Source organism: Capsicum annuum, chromosome 12 (genome assembly GCF_002878395.1).
Source record: "Capsicum annuum cultivar UCD-10X-F1 chromosome 12, UCD10Xv1.1, whole genome shotgun sequence".
Lineage (NCBI taxonomy): Eukaryota > Viridiplantae > Streptophyta > Magnoliopsida > Solanales > Solanaceae > Capsicum > Capsicum annuum.
The window spans coordinates 174,836,282-174,852,332 of record NC_061122.1 but is presented as its reverse complement, the minus strand read 5'-3'; the positions used below and the strand labels follow the sequence as shown (position 1 = coordinate 174,852,332).

At 34.5% G+C, this 16,051-nt stretch overlaps 1 pseudogene; it reads right to left on the bottom strand.

Annotated features, from left to right (window-relative positions):
- The window catches only part of LOC107851873, a 77,114-nt pseudogene that overhangs the window by 13,793 nt on the left and 47,270 nt on the right, over positions 1–16,051 (bottom strand).

The window sequence follows — 16,051 nt, the reverse complement described above, 5'->3', positions numbered from 1 at the left end:
GTTGTGTTTGTTTTGTGCATCTACCTCCTTCTAAGCATAATAAACTTTCTATTCAATCTACTAAATTTGCTTTTATGGGCTATAGTACTTCGCAGAAAAGTTTTATTTGCTATAATTCATATTTTAACAAATTTTGTATCTCTTAAAATGTTGTTTTCTTTGAGAATCAGTATTTCTTTCCTACTCATATTGAGTCATCTCCTGTGTCTCCTCATCTTTCTACTTTTGATGATTTGTCATCTTTTTTTTAGCGGTTCAAACCTGGATTTGTGTATGGAGCAACGTCGACCAACTTTACCTTCTCCTGAAATTGATCCACCACCTGAGACTGTTCCACAACTAGAATCTGAGAATTTTTCAAGCTCTGGTCCTCTTGAGCCCGATGGCCTACCAGAGTATCTCGTCCTCCTAATTGGTATGTTTTTTCCTCTACTTTATCCACCATTTTTGTTCCAACTTATTACTCACAAGCTTCCAAGCATGAATGTTGGCAGAAAACAATGGAAGAACTTTTCGCTCTTAAAGAAAACAACACATAGGATATTGTTTCATGTCCTTCAAATGTCCGCCCAATTGGATGTAAATGGGTCTATTCAATTAAAATTCATTCTGATGGAACTCTTGACCGATACAAAGCTCGACTAGTTGTTCTTGGTAACAGATAGAAGTATGGTGTGGACTATAAGGCCAGTGGCAAAAATGACTATCGTGTGACCTATCATTGACATTGCTTCTTCACAAAACTAGCCTCTTCATCAAATGAATGTCAAAAATGCTTTTCTCCATGGTGATCTTAAAGAAGATGTTTATATGATACCTCCACCTAATTTGTTCTCATCACCTACATCAGATATATGTAAGTTGAAGCGGTTTTTGCATGGATTAAAACAAGCTCCCAGAGCTTGGTTTGACAAATTTTGATCTACTTTGCTACAATTCTCTTTTGAGCAGAGCAAATACGACTTATCTTTGTTTCTTCAAAAAACATCTACAGGTTGTGTTCTTCTTTTGGTATATATAGATGACATTATTATCACAGGAACTGATTCTTCACTAATAACTAGCCTCCAACAGCCACTTAAGGATTCCTTTCTTATAAAAGATCTTGGTACTCTTACATATTTCTTGGGTTTGGAAGTTCATCGCTATTCATCAGGTGTGTTTCTAAACCAACACAAATATACCCAAGATCTGATTTCTTTGGAAGGTCTTTAGGATACCTCCTTTGTAGATACTCCACTAGAATTGAATGTAAAGTATTGTCGGAAGGAAGGCGATCTTCTTCCTGATCCAACTATATTTCGGCAATTAGTTGGGAGCTTAAATTACCTTACTATTACCAAGCCTGATATCTCTTTTGCAGTTCAACAAGTTAGTCAACTTATGAAAGCTCCCCGTCATCTTCATTTGGTGGTTGTCTGTCGCATCATTCAATATTTCCTAAGAATATCTAGTTGTGGATTATTCTTTCCTAGTGGTTCGCCTATTCGTCTTAATATTTTTAGTGATTCTGATTGGGCGGGCTATTCTGAAACTCTTCGTTCAGTTACTGGTTGGTGCATGTTTCTTGGAGAGTCTTTGATATCTTGGAAGAATAAGAAGAAAGACCGTGTGTCAAAATCTTCAATAGAGGTTGAATATAAAGCAATGTCTACTGCTTGCTCCGAGATTGTGTCGCTTCATGGATTACTTGTTCATATTTGATTTCCTCAATCTAATCCTACCCCTCTCCATGCTGACAATACAAATGCTCTTTAGATTGCTACTAATCCGGTTTATCATGAGCGGATCAAATGCATCAAAGTAAACTGCCATTATATATAAGAAGATGTAGATAAAGGAGTCATTACTCTTCCACATGTGTCCAGTGATCTTCAAATAGATGATGCATTTACAAAGTCAATGACATGACGACGACATAAGTTTCTAGTCGGCAAATTGATGCTTCTTGATCTACCAGCATCAATTTGAGGGGGGATGTTAGCATGATGGGCAACTAGTAAATATTGTATATTGTAGTATATTAGTGTAATTGCAGAGATTTGATTTAGCAGAGTAATAGTGATTATAGTAGAGTAGATTTGGTGGAATAGCATAGCAGATTTAGAAGGATAGAAAAGTTGATCTTTAGAGATAGGAAGACGGATCTTTTGGGATGTAGTCTTTGAATACTCTTTATTTAATGGCAAAACTCTCAATATTGAGAGGCATTCAGCACAAATTTGACTTCTTTTACAACCAATACAGTGTTAGCTAAAAATAGGACTCAATGGAAGAAAAGATTCATATAGGTGATATCTTATATTATGAGAATCCCACTATGCAGGACTATATTGGGTATATTATATATATTTATATTTATATATATAAAAAAAACTTATTTTTCATTTTTATTTTATTTGTATGATGATGATATGAGACGAGCTCAAATAAAGAAGTGGGATTCATAAGGCGACCCCAACTTGTTTGGGACTTAGGCTCAATTCTTATTATTGTTGTTTCAAGGCACTACAAAATATGCAAATCTGCAATTGTGTAAGACCGGACGAATATGCAATATCCTAAATGGTTGAAGCACTTCACTAAAGGATCTAAGTTACCAGGCCAGATGGAATACTATCTGCCTAACAACATCATAAGCTGGGAAAGTTCTTCAGTTATCGCACCTAGAGCAGCCAAACCAGACCTTGAACCAATGATGTTGCAAACTGCAACAGCCATACAAAGAAGGCTCCATATGCCATGCTATAAACTTTAGGTAGGGGGGAATTAAGTCTCATCTAAGACATATGCGGCATTCCTCCGGATATCATGTGCAATACCAATCCATTAATAAGGATCAGTAATTGTATACCAGAATTTGTAAGAATATTATGTCTCTTTTAGAGATATTAATGTGGCCCACATATTTGATAATAACATATTTATCTTGAATTTCAATTAAAGGAGTAAATTAGTCAATTAATTTTCTTCAAAGTTATGCATATATGACAATTTCATTGATGAGAAGAAATTATTATGAGAAATTCCTAGGATTAAAGTTTTTGCTAAGACTATTCTCTAGCCTTCCTATAAATACATTGACATACACTTTGATAGGCATAGATTAAAAGATTCTTAAGATTTTTCTTTCTTGGTAAAGTTTTTGACAAGGCGAACACGATTTTCCACAATATTTGAAGAATAATAGTTGAAGGTATATTTCTATTTAATTTTCGACTGCGTTAACATTGTGATATGTGTTGAAATTCAACATGTGGCATCAAAGCAATCCTTTAACTGTGTTGTTTGATGTTTACTTGGATTGTGAATTATCCCATTGTGTGATTGATGGATCCGTTATACAAAGTTGGTTTTGCTATGAACTAAAACTAGTGTTATAGATTTATGTGAAATCAATATCCATTTAATAATGATTACTCAGTGTTGTCAGAAGATATTGTTTTGTTTTAACTTAATTTATTTTTCTGGTTGTCTTGTTCCTTATACATTGTACAGTAATCATGTGATGACAAACATAATTATTTAAAGAGTAAAAAATAACTTGTTAGAAGCACTTGATAACTTCAAGTTACTTGTCATTTTGTGATTTCGTAGAGATAAAATATAATATTTAATCATCTAGTTCATTGTAACTACTATTGCTTGTATTTTGATCATATCAACAAGCATGTGGAGTTCTATCACTGTTTGAGGTTCTTATAAAATTTAAAAAATAAATTATGAATGAGGAATATGTAGCTCTGCCTATTTTCTTCTTGTGTGGTTATAAAGCAAGATGTTTTGTGTATTAGATTGTGTTTGATGTAGGTTCCATCTATATAATTTACGTGTAAGTTAATTATTAAAGATAAATACTGTGAGATGTCACTTTTGAGTTCTTTTTGCTATGCTTGGGTTAGCCAACATCCTGAGTATATGATATAAGGAAGATTAAATTCTTTAATTAAATAAAGTTAAGTGATTATGATATAATAATGACATTATAAAATCTGATTATCTTATACTAATCTCACAAGGAGTAACTAGTTTGGTTGGATTAATAAAATTAAGATTTGTGCATAATTCACAACCTCTGTCCACATGAAGGTTTGAAATTTACTTAGAATCGGTATTTATGTATTAACTTTGATGGCTATATATTTCATAGGTTATATATGTGTATCCATGTTTTTATAGTTCACACAGCTTTTTCTCCTGTTATATCTCACGAAAATGCCCTGATATTGTTTGATGACAACTTTACTAAATGGAAGGAGAAGGTCTTCTCACTTTAGGCTGCTCAGATTTGGTCTGACACTCCGTGTTGCAGTACAACCTAAACCTACGGGATCAAGTATGTCAGATTGTAAGACCTTTTATGAGAAATGGGAACGATCTCATCGCTTGAGCTTAATGCTCAAAAAAAGTTCATCTAAGTCAAATCATTAAGGGTTCAATCTCTAATATTGAGAAGTTCAAAGCTTACATGAAGGCAATCGATGAATAATTTGTAAGCTCTGACAAGGCGTTGGCCAGCACCATTATGAAGAGGCTCTCAAGTATAACATTTGATAGAAGTTGTATAATGTGCGAGCACATTATGGAGATGAGAGACGTTGCAGCTAAATCCAAGTCGCCTGAGTTGATATGATCTGTTTAAGATATCTTAAAACATACATAAAGATAAGTGGTCAATTAATGAACTCTTGACCATGTGTGTTGTAGCAGAAAAGAGGTTGAAATATGAGATACTTGAAAGTGTTAATTTGGTGACTCATGATAAGAGAAATGCAAAGAAGGGGAAAAGTGTTCCTACAAAGAAGAAAGTCGATCTTGATAAAGATTCTTTTGGTTTCGGTCAAAAAAAGAGACACTAAAGAAAGATTGTCTGAAATACAAGAAATGGCTTGAGAAGAAAGGTAATTTTACCATTTTATGTTATGAATCTTATTTTACTGAAGTTTCTGATAATATATGGTGGATCGATTTTGGTTCGGCAACTCATACTGTCAAAACTATGGAGGGCTTTTAACTTTGTAGGAAGTCGATGGAAAGTGAACAAAATGTTCATTCTGACAACAAAACAACATCATGTGTGGAATGTGTGGGAAAATTATAAGCTCATTTTAAGCTATGATTTTCAATTGGATTTATAAAATACATTTTATGTTCCATCGTATTCTAGGAATTTAATTTCTCTTTCAAGACTATCAATAGATGGTTATGATTTCAATTTTTCTTATTCTTCGGCAAAATTTTTGAAAGGCAATAAGTTATTGGTTTTGAAAATTTATAAGAAGAATTATTCAAATTTGAGCTAGCCCCCACAACTGAATGTAATGTTTTAACTTTACGTGATAAAGAAATTGACTCTAAGTGATGTATTATCAATGAAAATTCATCAAATCTTTGGCACAAGAAATTCATACATATCTCTATTGATAGAATCAAAAGGTTAGTTAATGATGGAGTTTTGGAAACTCTTGATTTTTCTAATATTAGTATTTCTATGGACTATATAAAGGATAAGCAGACCAAAAATTCACTAAAGGTGCTAAAAGAAGTTCTCAATTGGTTGATATCATACATTACATAAATTTATAGACACTTTCCTAACCTTTAATGATGAGAAATATTTTATCTCATTTATTGATAACTATTCAAGATACATGTATCTTAATTTTTGCTTAATACTCAAAAGCACTTGATGCTCTTAAAGTTTTCAAAACAGAAGCAGAAAAACAAATTGAAGCTTGGATTAAAATTGTAAGGTCTGATTGGGGTGGAGAATATCATGGTGGGTATACACATAAAGGACACGTTAAAGGTCCATTGCAGAATTCCTTGAAAATGAAATTATAATTACTCAACATACCATGTCAGTAACAGCACAACAAAATGGCGTGGCAGAAAGAAGGAATTGGATATTAATGGACATCGTAAGAAGCATGATTAGCTAATCAAGTTTGTCTTTATCCCTATAGAGTAAAGCCTCCAAAACTATTTGTGTATTTTAAATAGGGTTCCATTCAAGGTTGTCCCTAAGACGCCTTTTGAATTATGAAAATGATGAAAACCTAGTTTAAGCTATTTATATGTTTGGGAATGTCAAACTGAAGTGAGAGTTTAATAGGCTATGCTTTTAACTCAAAAAATTTTAGGTTTATTGTCCTTCTCATTCTCCTAAAATCGATGAGGCTAAAAATGTTAAGTTTCTTGAGAAACATGAACTAAGTAGGAGTGGTTCAACTCAAGTGGTGGAACCAGAAGAGGTAAGAAGCCACTTAGGGTACCTTATACATTGGGAACTTTAATGAAAATTAGATAATTCTCACGAATTATCTGAAGAGCAACAAGTTCAAGAGCCACCACCACTTGATGAGCCACATGAAGCACAACCTCTTAATTTGAACCCATTGTTGAAGGAGCATCTGAATAAGTGGAAGTAAGGAAATCCTCAAGAGTTTGTAAACTAGAAATTTCTAGTGATGATATTGTATATCTCGCAAAGTATGATCATGCTATTGGACTAAAACATGATCTATGTTCTTTTTTACAAGCCATGAATGGAGAATTCGTATGATGCCATGAAAGAAGAATTGGAATCTATGGCCAAAAACAGTCTGAAATCTCCTTGAATTATCAAAAGGAGCCTTTACTATAGGATCCAAATGGATCTATAAAATCAAAAGAGGCTCGTCCGATAATGTTAAATGATATAAAGTTAGACTTGTGGTCAAGGATTTCACTCAAAAAGAAGGTTTTGACATGAAACCCTCTCTCTTGTATCAAATAAGGATCCATCAAGAATAATCATGGCATTAGTAGCTCACTTTGATTTAAGGCTACATCAAATGGATATATAAACGACTTTCTTGAATGAAGATCTTGAAGAGGAGGTATACATACGTCAGCCTAAAGGATTTTGTGATAAAGATGAATGTCACCTTTTTTATCAGATAAGGAGGCATTTATGGACTAAATGAGCTTTCTGCTAATGGTATATTAAATTTCATAATGTTGTTTCTTTATTTGGATTCATGAAGAACATCATTGGTCAATGTATATACTCTAAGATAAGTTGGAAAACATATATTTTCCTACTCCTATATGTGGATGGTGTTATTTTACTTGCTAGTAGTGATTGGGTTGATGCATGAGACGAAACAGTTTTTTATCCAGAATTTTGAATGAAGGATATGGTTAAAGCCTCCCCTGTCATTGGCATAAAGATTCATAGAGATAGATCTCAATGATTGCTTGGACTATCTCAAAAGGCCTACATTGAAAGAATTCTGGAAAGATAAGGAATGAAAAGTGTTCACTGATAGCAGCCCCTATCATTAAATGCGACATTCTCATTGAATCGACGTCCACATAATGCATTAGAACAGGAGCAAATAAAAGGCATTTCATATACTTCACTTATTGGAAGTCTTATGCATGCACAAGTCTGCACTAGACTTGATATTGCGTTTATAGTACGAATGTTTGGTAGATATCAAAGTAAACTTGATCTTGATTATTGAAAAGCTGGTAAAAGGATTTTGAGATATTTGAAAGGAACCAAGGATCTTAAGCTTAGTTATAAATATTCTGACTCATTGGAAGTCATTGAGTATTCATACTCTCATTTGGGTGGATACAGAAATAGTGGTAAATTTACTTTTGGATACATTTTCCTTCTTACTGGAGATGTTGTGTCTTAGAAAAGTGTTAATCATTGTTGCAACATCCACAATGGAAGCTGAATTTATAGCATGCTATGAAGCTACATCACAAACATTATGGTTCAAAGAAATTTATTCAAGCCTTAAAGTTGTCGATTACGTTACAAGGCCATTAAAAATGTTTTGTGATAATTCAATTGGAATCTTCTTTTCAAAGAATAATAAGGAGTGGGACCTGAAGTAAGCACATCGACATAAAGTATTTGTTGGTTAGAGACTATGTCAAAAAGCAAGATGTGAGTTTTGAACATATTAGTATTATTATGATGACTGTTGATCCTATCACTAAAAGTGTACCAACTAATATTTTTAAGGATCATGTACCATGTATGAGGCTTAGTAACTCATTGTACTCTTGTTTTGTTCTCTAACGCTTTGTCTAGACATTATCATTTTTCTCCATACATAACAATGCACAATTTTAATTTTTAAGTATTATGTTGTGATCATTGAATCAAATAAAGTTGAACTCTAAATGACTTACATCAAACTCATTCATAAAGTTGTTGGATACTTTGTTTAGAACATATTTTACATTGTACTACATGACCGCCATGATTTTTGTATCAACATATTCTTAATAAAGTGATTGTTACATATCTATCAAGTTGAGTGAATATGCGTTTATGGATTGTTTATTTTCGCTCATAAGAGATTGTCTAAATTTTTTATATGTGGGCCAAGTGGGAGAATGTAAGAATATTACGTTTCTTTTAGAGACATTAATGTGACCCACATATTTAGTAATAAAATATTGGCATAATCCAAAAATATGCTTTTTAACTTGGCCTCAGCCCTGACCTTCAACTTTGGATGCACACGTCCTATGTGGCATAATACACGTAGGATGTCATGTACGATATGAATTAGCCATGTAGAACTCCACATTGGACACATGTTTCTACTTGTTTAACTTTATACAAGTTCAAGAGCCTCTTTGTGCAAACCCAAGTATAAGGGCATAGATGAAAGTTGAAATCAAGTTAGAGGGCACATTTATGTATTATCTAAAATATTTACCTTGTCTCCCACGTAAAGTAATAAATCCGCCAATTAATTTTCTTCCAAATTCTGCATATATGGTAATTTCTTTGATGGAAAGAAATTACTATGAGAAATTTCTAGCATTAAAGTTTTTTCTTAAGAGTACCTAACCTACCTATAAATACTCATATGACTACTTAATTTGACATACACTTTGATAGGCATAAGCTAAAAGATTCTTAGAGTTTCTTCTTTACACTTTCTTATTAAAGTTCTTGACAACACGAACACGATCAGTGACTGACCTAGAATTTTATATAAGCAGGTTCAGATAGACACGATGAGAGCCTACGATAAATCGACCGTGGAATAGCAAAAGCAAAATTTGCTCATTACTTTACTTTTTCATTTGCTACCTTAAAAACAATCATCATTTTTAATTCGCCACTCTTTATTTTTTAAAATTAAGTAATCTTTTTTTATAAAATAATTACAAATCTATTTACATTTCTTTTAAAAATAATTTATCTACTTAATTTCTCATATTTTGCTTTACAATTTTAAAGATTGGTTCACATTAATCCTGACTGATTTTAAAATATATTAAACTCTAAAACTTATAACAAAATATAAATTCCTTTAAATGTTTAAATATAACTAACAGAAATCATTGCTTAAAAAAGAATCAAACCAGAAATGTAGTGAATAAGCTAACTAAAACAAATAAACAAATAAAGAGAGCTTATTAGGCAAATAAAGAAATATAATATGCAACAAATAAGGAATTTCAATATAGATCAAATTAAATTAAACTAAAAAATATAAATCATATCCTTATATTTTACTTAAAATTAAACAAATTACTACAGTATATACCATCTCCGTTCAGATTTACTTGTCACTATTTTTCTAATTTAATTTTCATTTTTTCTTGTCATTTTTGACAAATTAAGAAAAGATAAAGAAAAATTCTATGTTTTACCTTTAACTTTGATTACTTATTCTTCAAATCATTTTCAATACCTATTATTTAAAATCAATTAGTAGGGGTAATATGGTAAAATCACCACATCAATCATTATTTTAAATAGGTATCCTAAGTCCAAATGTGAAACAAATCGGAACGGAGGGAGTAAATTAGGACAAAATTTTAAGCAAAAAGTAAGGGTGGCGGAGAGATTCGAACCAGGGACGTCCGTTGGGATTTGAACCCGCATTACCATTGAACCAATGAGTCACTTTATGTTGGGTAAATTCAACAAATTGTAGTAATTCTGTTCTGTTTTAGCAATTATGTTCTGTTTTAGAAGATATTTATATATTCATGTAATATAATTTTCCGATAAAGCAAGTTCATATGAACCCCCTTGAACAACGTAGATCCTCCCTTGAACACGATTTTCCAAAACACTTGAACAATAATAATTGAAGGTACGTTCCTAGTTAATTTTCTTTTGCGTTGGCTTTGTGACATTTCTTGAAATTCAAGAAAAGTCTCATGAGTTATGGTAGGATGTAGAAGTGGGAGATAATAAGTATGATAAAATACCTACATATTAGTGAGTAAACAGGGGGGGCATAATGTGCAATATCCACCAATCTGGTGATATTAAGGGCAAATCAAATGACCGAAGTGGAGGGATAAGCTAAAAATATTGACTATAGAGGAAAACAACTACTCCTCCGTTTTAATTTATATGAGGCAAATTTTGAATAACACCGAGTTCAAGCAAGATATGAAAACTTCTTAAACTTGTGGTAAGAACCGTAATATTTTTGTGGCTAATTGAGTATAAGACTTTGGAACTTGTAAGCATTCCACATCATTTGCGGCTATAAAAACTTCTCATTAGAGATAAAAGGAGAAGTTTAGGTTAAATATTTCCAAATCAAGAAAGCTGTCAATCTTTAAGGAATGGACTACAAAAGAATATTGCCACATAAACTGGAACAAAGGAAATATTATATAAGATGTGAAGCTATTCATAAAAGACAGAGAAACTGCCTAGAGAACATGTTAACTTTTGTAGTGGTACCTTTGCATGGATGAACTTCTCCTTCACTGAAATATGATCATCATCACTCGGTTTGCAAAAAAACTGCTTGTGTTTATGGGACTCCAAAAACCTAGACCAATCAGTTGACGCTTTTCAATAAAGAACAACAATTAAAAAAAAAAAAATCAAATCATAATCAATTTACGAATTTACCGCATTGGTATTTCATCTGCCTGAAAAGTTCTTCTTGGATGCAACAAACCCTCCCAAACAGAATTCACGAACACATTACCAAGCGTTTGGAATAGGATTATGACGGAAGGCTCCCACACTTTAACATCAAGTGCCAAGGATCTTACCTGATTCCAAAGTTGCAGTTGAGCTGTAAGAAATACTTCAATTTGTGATATCATCTGTAAATGCTCTATAAAATGTGTCGTTCTGAGCAAGTCCAGTGCATAATAAAGCATTGTAATATAATCCATTCAAACTAGAAAAGGGTAATGGATAAAGGACTTTCCAATCCAACTTACTTTAGGGTTTTTCCCTTTAGATAACAGAATATAACTAAGCTCTTTCTTTTCTTCCACTTTCATTATTTACCTGTCTCAATCCTTTCAATAATCACCATTTTGTATTAAAATTGAAGGACATGTAAATCTGGACTTATAATGATGCGAAGGACAACTGATCTGAACATTATTCCTAGGAGAAGTATTAAATTAATAGACAAAGAAATGATATACAGAAAAACTCAACTATTTTAAACTAGAAACAGTAGAGCAATGACCATTATTAACCTGGGAATGATCAAGTGAACAACCCCTTCCATAAGTTAAAACATAATGAGATTGAACATAATTATATAAACTAGAGTATCATCACCATCATATCCCACTCTCAGCTATCCTTTAGACTATCTAGATACTTGAAAAATTCCAGTAGAAATAGAAGTTCCTTGCATGGCATCAAGCAGTTGTAGATGAGCTTATTTTTTACCTTGATCTCTGATGTTCTATAGAAATATAGCACTTTCGACACTTAAAAATATGAAAATATGCAAGTGTTTGAGGTTGTTTTGTTAGATATGATGCGTTTTGGGTATGTTTTGCAGGAAATCATGTTTTGGCTGCTAAGTTCGTAAAAAAAGGTGATTTTGCCTACTTATGGGAGCAATTACGGATGTTCTGGACACTTTCTGGATTGTTCGTGGTCAAAATTTGTGCGGAAATTGAAGAAGAGCTGAAAAAATAACTTCCGGCACATGCTAAGTCAACATGCGGACTGCATATAACACATGTGGACCACATGTGGGCAAAGCATGTGTCAGAAGTCCAAAATCCCGAGAGCTAAACCTGCAGAAAATTTTGGTCCGGGCACATGTGGTCACTACATGCGTCCGGCCTGCCGACCCTTTTTTCTCCTATTTCGTTCGGGCTTTGATTTTAGGGTCCTCATGTACTATAAATACCCCTTAGGTGTTTTTTAGTAGAAGTTACGCACTCTTGATACTCCCAAACATATTTTGATTCTGAGATTCGATTTTGATCTTGGAATTCTCTTATATTGATTTTGGTTAATTAATTCAATTACGGTTTTGGGTTTTTACTTGTGATTATTGTCATCTTATACTTTCAATCATGAACGTTGTTGATTACTTCACAAGCATGAGCAGCTAAAAACCCTTAGTTAGGGTTGTTGAAACCCTGGCGGATTGACAAAGTAGGGAAAGTGCTATTGTTATTCTGAATCAATACCTATGCATACATTGTATTATCTTCACTTTAATAGTTATCTTAGTGGTTGCAAATGTTAGGATCTCGCCTAGATTATTGCTACTTACTCCAAAAGAGAAGTGATTAGGAAAAGATAATGACAACAGTAATTTGGAGTTTAACTGTCGATCCATGCTACTAGGTATTATCTAAGTAAGATGGTTAGATCTCATCTAATAACTAGAGACTCAAAAGGTAATAGTTAACTGGAATCAAGATAAGGGTTAGTAAGACAACATTCTGAGACTCAAAAGGTAAAGGGTGATATCCTTTTGCTCAGCCAAAAGATTACAACAACAACAACAATAAACCCAGTGTATTCCCACATAGTGAGGTTTGGGGGGGGGTAAGATGTACGCAGTCCATACCTCTACCTCTAAAGAAGTAGAAAGGTTGTTTCCGATAGACCCCCGGCTCGAGACATGAAATACTAAACAAATTCATAGTAAACATGGAACAAGATGGCATAACATAAATACGACACCCACAAGTAATAGTAAACAGAGAAAAGTAAACATATTGGTAATAAAGCATGAAACAAGGTATCATAACAAGAATAATACCCCCACCAAGTAATTTTCTACCCTAGCGACCCAAACTGACCCTAGCCTTCTGCCCTAATTCGCGTCCTTCAGATCTTCCTATCTAGGGTTATGTCCTCAGTGAGCTGTAACTGCTCCATGTCCCGCCTAATCACCTCTCCCCAGTACTTCTTCGGCCTACCCCTACCCCGCCTAAAACCATCCAAAGCTAGTCTCTCACACCTACGAACCGGGGCATCCATGCCCCTCCTCATCACGTGTCCGAACCATCTCAATCGGACTTCCTGCATCTTATTCTCCACTGGAATCACACCAACCTTCTCCCTGATAGTCTCATTCCGAACTCTATCCCCCCTAGTCAGCCCACACATCCAACGCAACATCCGCATTTCCGCCACCTTCATTTTTTGAATCTGGGAGTTCTTAACTAGCCAACACTCCGCTCCATACAACATGGCCGAACGGACTGCCACCCTGTAGAATTTGCCTTTAAGCTTGGGCGGCACCTTCTTATCACACAACACCCCCGAAGCGAGCTTTCACTTCATCCATCCCGCCCCAATACGGTGCGAGACATCCTCGTCAATCTTACCGTTACCCTGAATCACGGACCCGAGATACTTGAAACTATCCCTCTTACATACCACTTGTGGTTCCAACTTCACTACCACCTCATTCTCCAGCATCACGTCATTAAACTTGCATTCCAAATACTCGGCCATTCTCCAGCTCGGCCAAAAGATTGTAGAAGGTATATAACTTATCGATTCTGCATGCAAGGTATCGGGTTGGATCAACAAAGCACGATAAGCCTACGGAGTTGAGAAGCTAGGAGGAACACAATCCTAGTGTTCACCTACGACTGATTACAACCGAAGTTGATATTTACCACTTGTTCGACATAGCTACTCAAAATCCCCCATTTACTTTTCCAGTTCCGCCCGCTGACTACAACAACTGAGAGCCATGATTCCACGTATTCTCTAGGGATTCGACCCCAACCTCTGTTGGGTAACTGGCAGCGGCCGTATCATTTTCAAAGTAGAGGTGTAGCTTGGACGTTACCAATCTCTTATATCTGCAACAATTGTGATTTTCTAATCCTTATTATTGAACTGATCTCCTTTAACTTTGTTGTTGAACTAGTACATAGATACACATTGAAACTATGACTAACAATCACGTAAATATTCAATAAGCTTGAGATTTTGGAGCTATATCTTTTTTAAATAGCGTTGATATGTGTTACAAGAGTCAATGGTCTTTCGTAAACAACCTCTCTACCTTAAAGGAGGTAGGTGCAAGGTCTGCATACATTCTACCCTCCCTAGATTACACTGAGTATGTTGTTAATTGAGCAGTACATTAGATTAAGTGTAGTTTCAGAGAACCCTAAATAACTTCATAAGCAAATTATTTACCGCCATTAGAATGAGATGGGCTCAGAATGGTGTGGAATAGAAATTAAGGATTCATATAGCCCCGACTAGTTTCTGGATTGAGGTTAAGACAAACATGCTAGTGGTTCTAATTAGTTAACGGGTTTATAATTTACACTATCTATTCCGCAAAAAGAATCCATTCTCTTCTCATGAATTAAGTTATCTAGTTACTTCCGGAATGAACAATGGATTTTCCAGCTTGGCTATATTCCCCACATATATTATTGATTTTTTTCCTGTTTTTTTTTGTATTGAAGATTTCAAGAAGAAGAGAGAACTTCTTTGTACTACTTGATGACTTTACATCCCATGAGAATGGGTATTTATACAATGAGTCCTCGGACCAAATAAGGAAAGTTGGTATTACACAATTCATAACATTTAATTACAATATCAGTCTATTCCTATAACTAAGTCAGGAAATCGCTGATCAGTCAGTCACTCAACACTCCCCTCAACTTGGTGCAAAGATGTCACACATGCCCAACTTGCAAACCAGTGTATGGAAGGTCCATTTGCAGAGGCCTTTGGTAAACACATCAGCTAGCTGCTTTTCTGATAACACACGGAACAAACTCAAGACACCACTCGTAAATTTTGCTTTGATGAAGTGTCAATCAATTTCAACATGCTTTGTTCGACATGGTCTGGATTATAAGCTATAGTAACTGCAGCCTTGTTGTCAGTTGCGATACTACAAGGAAAGTTTCTCTTTTCGAGACAATTTCAATTCCTCTAGTAACTTTTGTAACCATAAAAGTTTATAAACAAGCTAGGTCATAGCACTATATTCTGTCTGTGCACTTGATATAGCAACTAGAGTTTGCTTCTTGCTAATCCGAGTGACCAGGTTTCCTCGAGTGTACAGTAACTTGATGTAGATTTTTTTCATCTAGAGATTCGGCCTAATTCGCATCTATAAATTCTATTTGGAGGTGATCATGTCGGGAGAAAAGTAGACCTTTCCCTAGAGCAAACTTCAGATATTGCAAAATGTGAACGGAAAAGGGACAAATATACCCCGAATTATGGTAAATGGTACGTATATACCCTTCGTCATACTTTGGATACACATATGCCTCTAACATTAATGAAATGGTACGTATATGACCTTCATACTACTGGTAGGGGCATACGTGTACCCAAAGTATGACGAAGGGTATAGACATACTATTGATCATAGATTGGGAGTATATTTATTCCTTTTTCATTTTAATTTTTTTATCCCAAATAATTAACCCAAACCCACTACCCGACCAAATAAACCAACTACCCGACCCGGTCCTAATTAAAATCCAAGAGAAGCCTTTCTAACAAATGCATTTTTCCATCCCTATATCGATATACACACACAATGGAGTAACACTCATTACTACCAATTTCAAAAAAAAATCATTAACCCATAACACCCAACAACAACACCAAATAAATTGAACTCCTCGCGTTTCAATTTCCAGTGAAATTACATTGGAAAAACACTACCAGCCATCGATCAACACCACAAAGCCACCGTCTCTGTCGAACTGGGAACACCCCACTGACGAACCACCACTGCACCCCTAGCTCCAGCCACCTTCGACTTAATTTTCACTCCCTCCA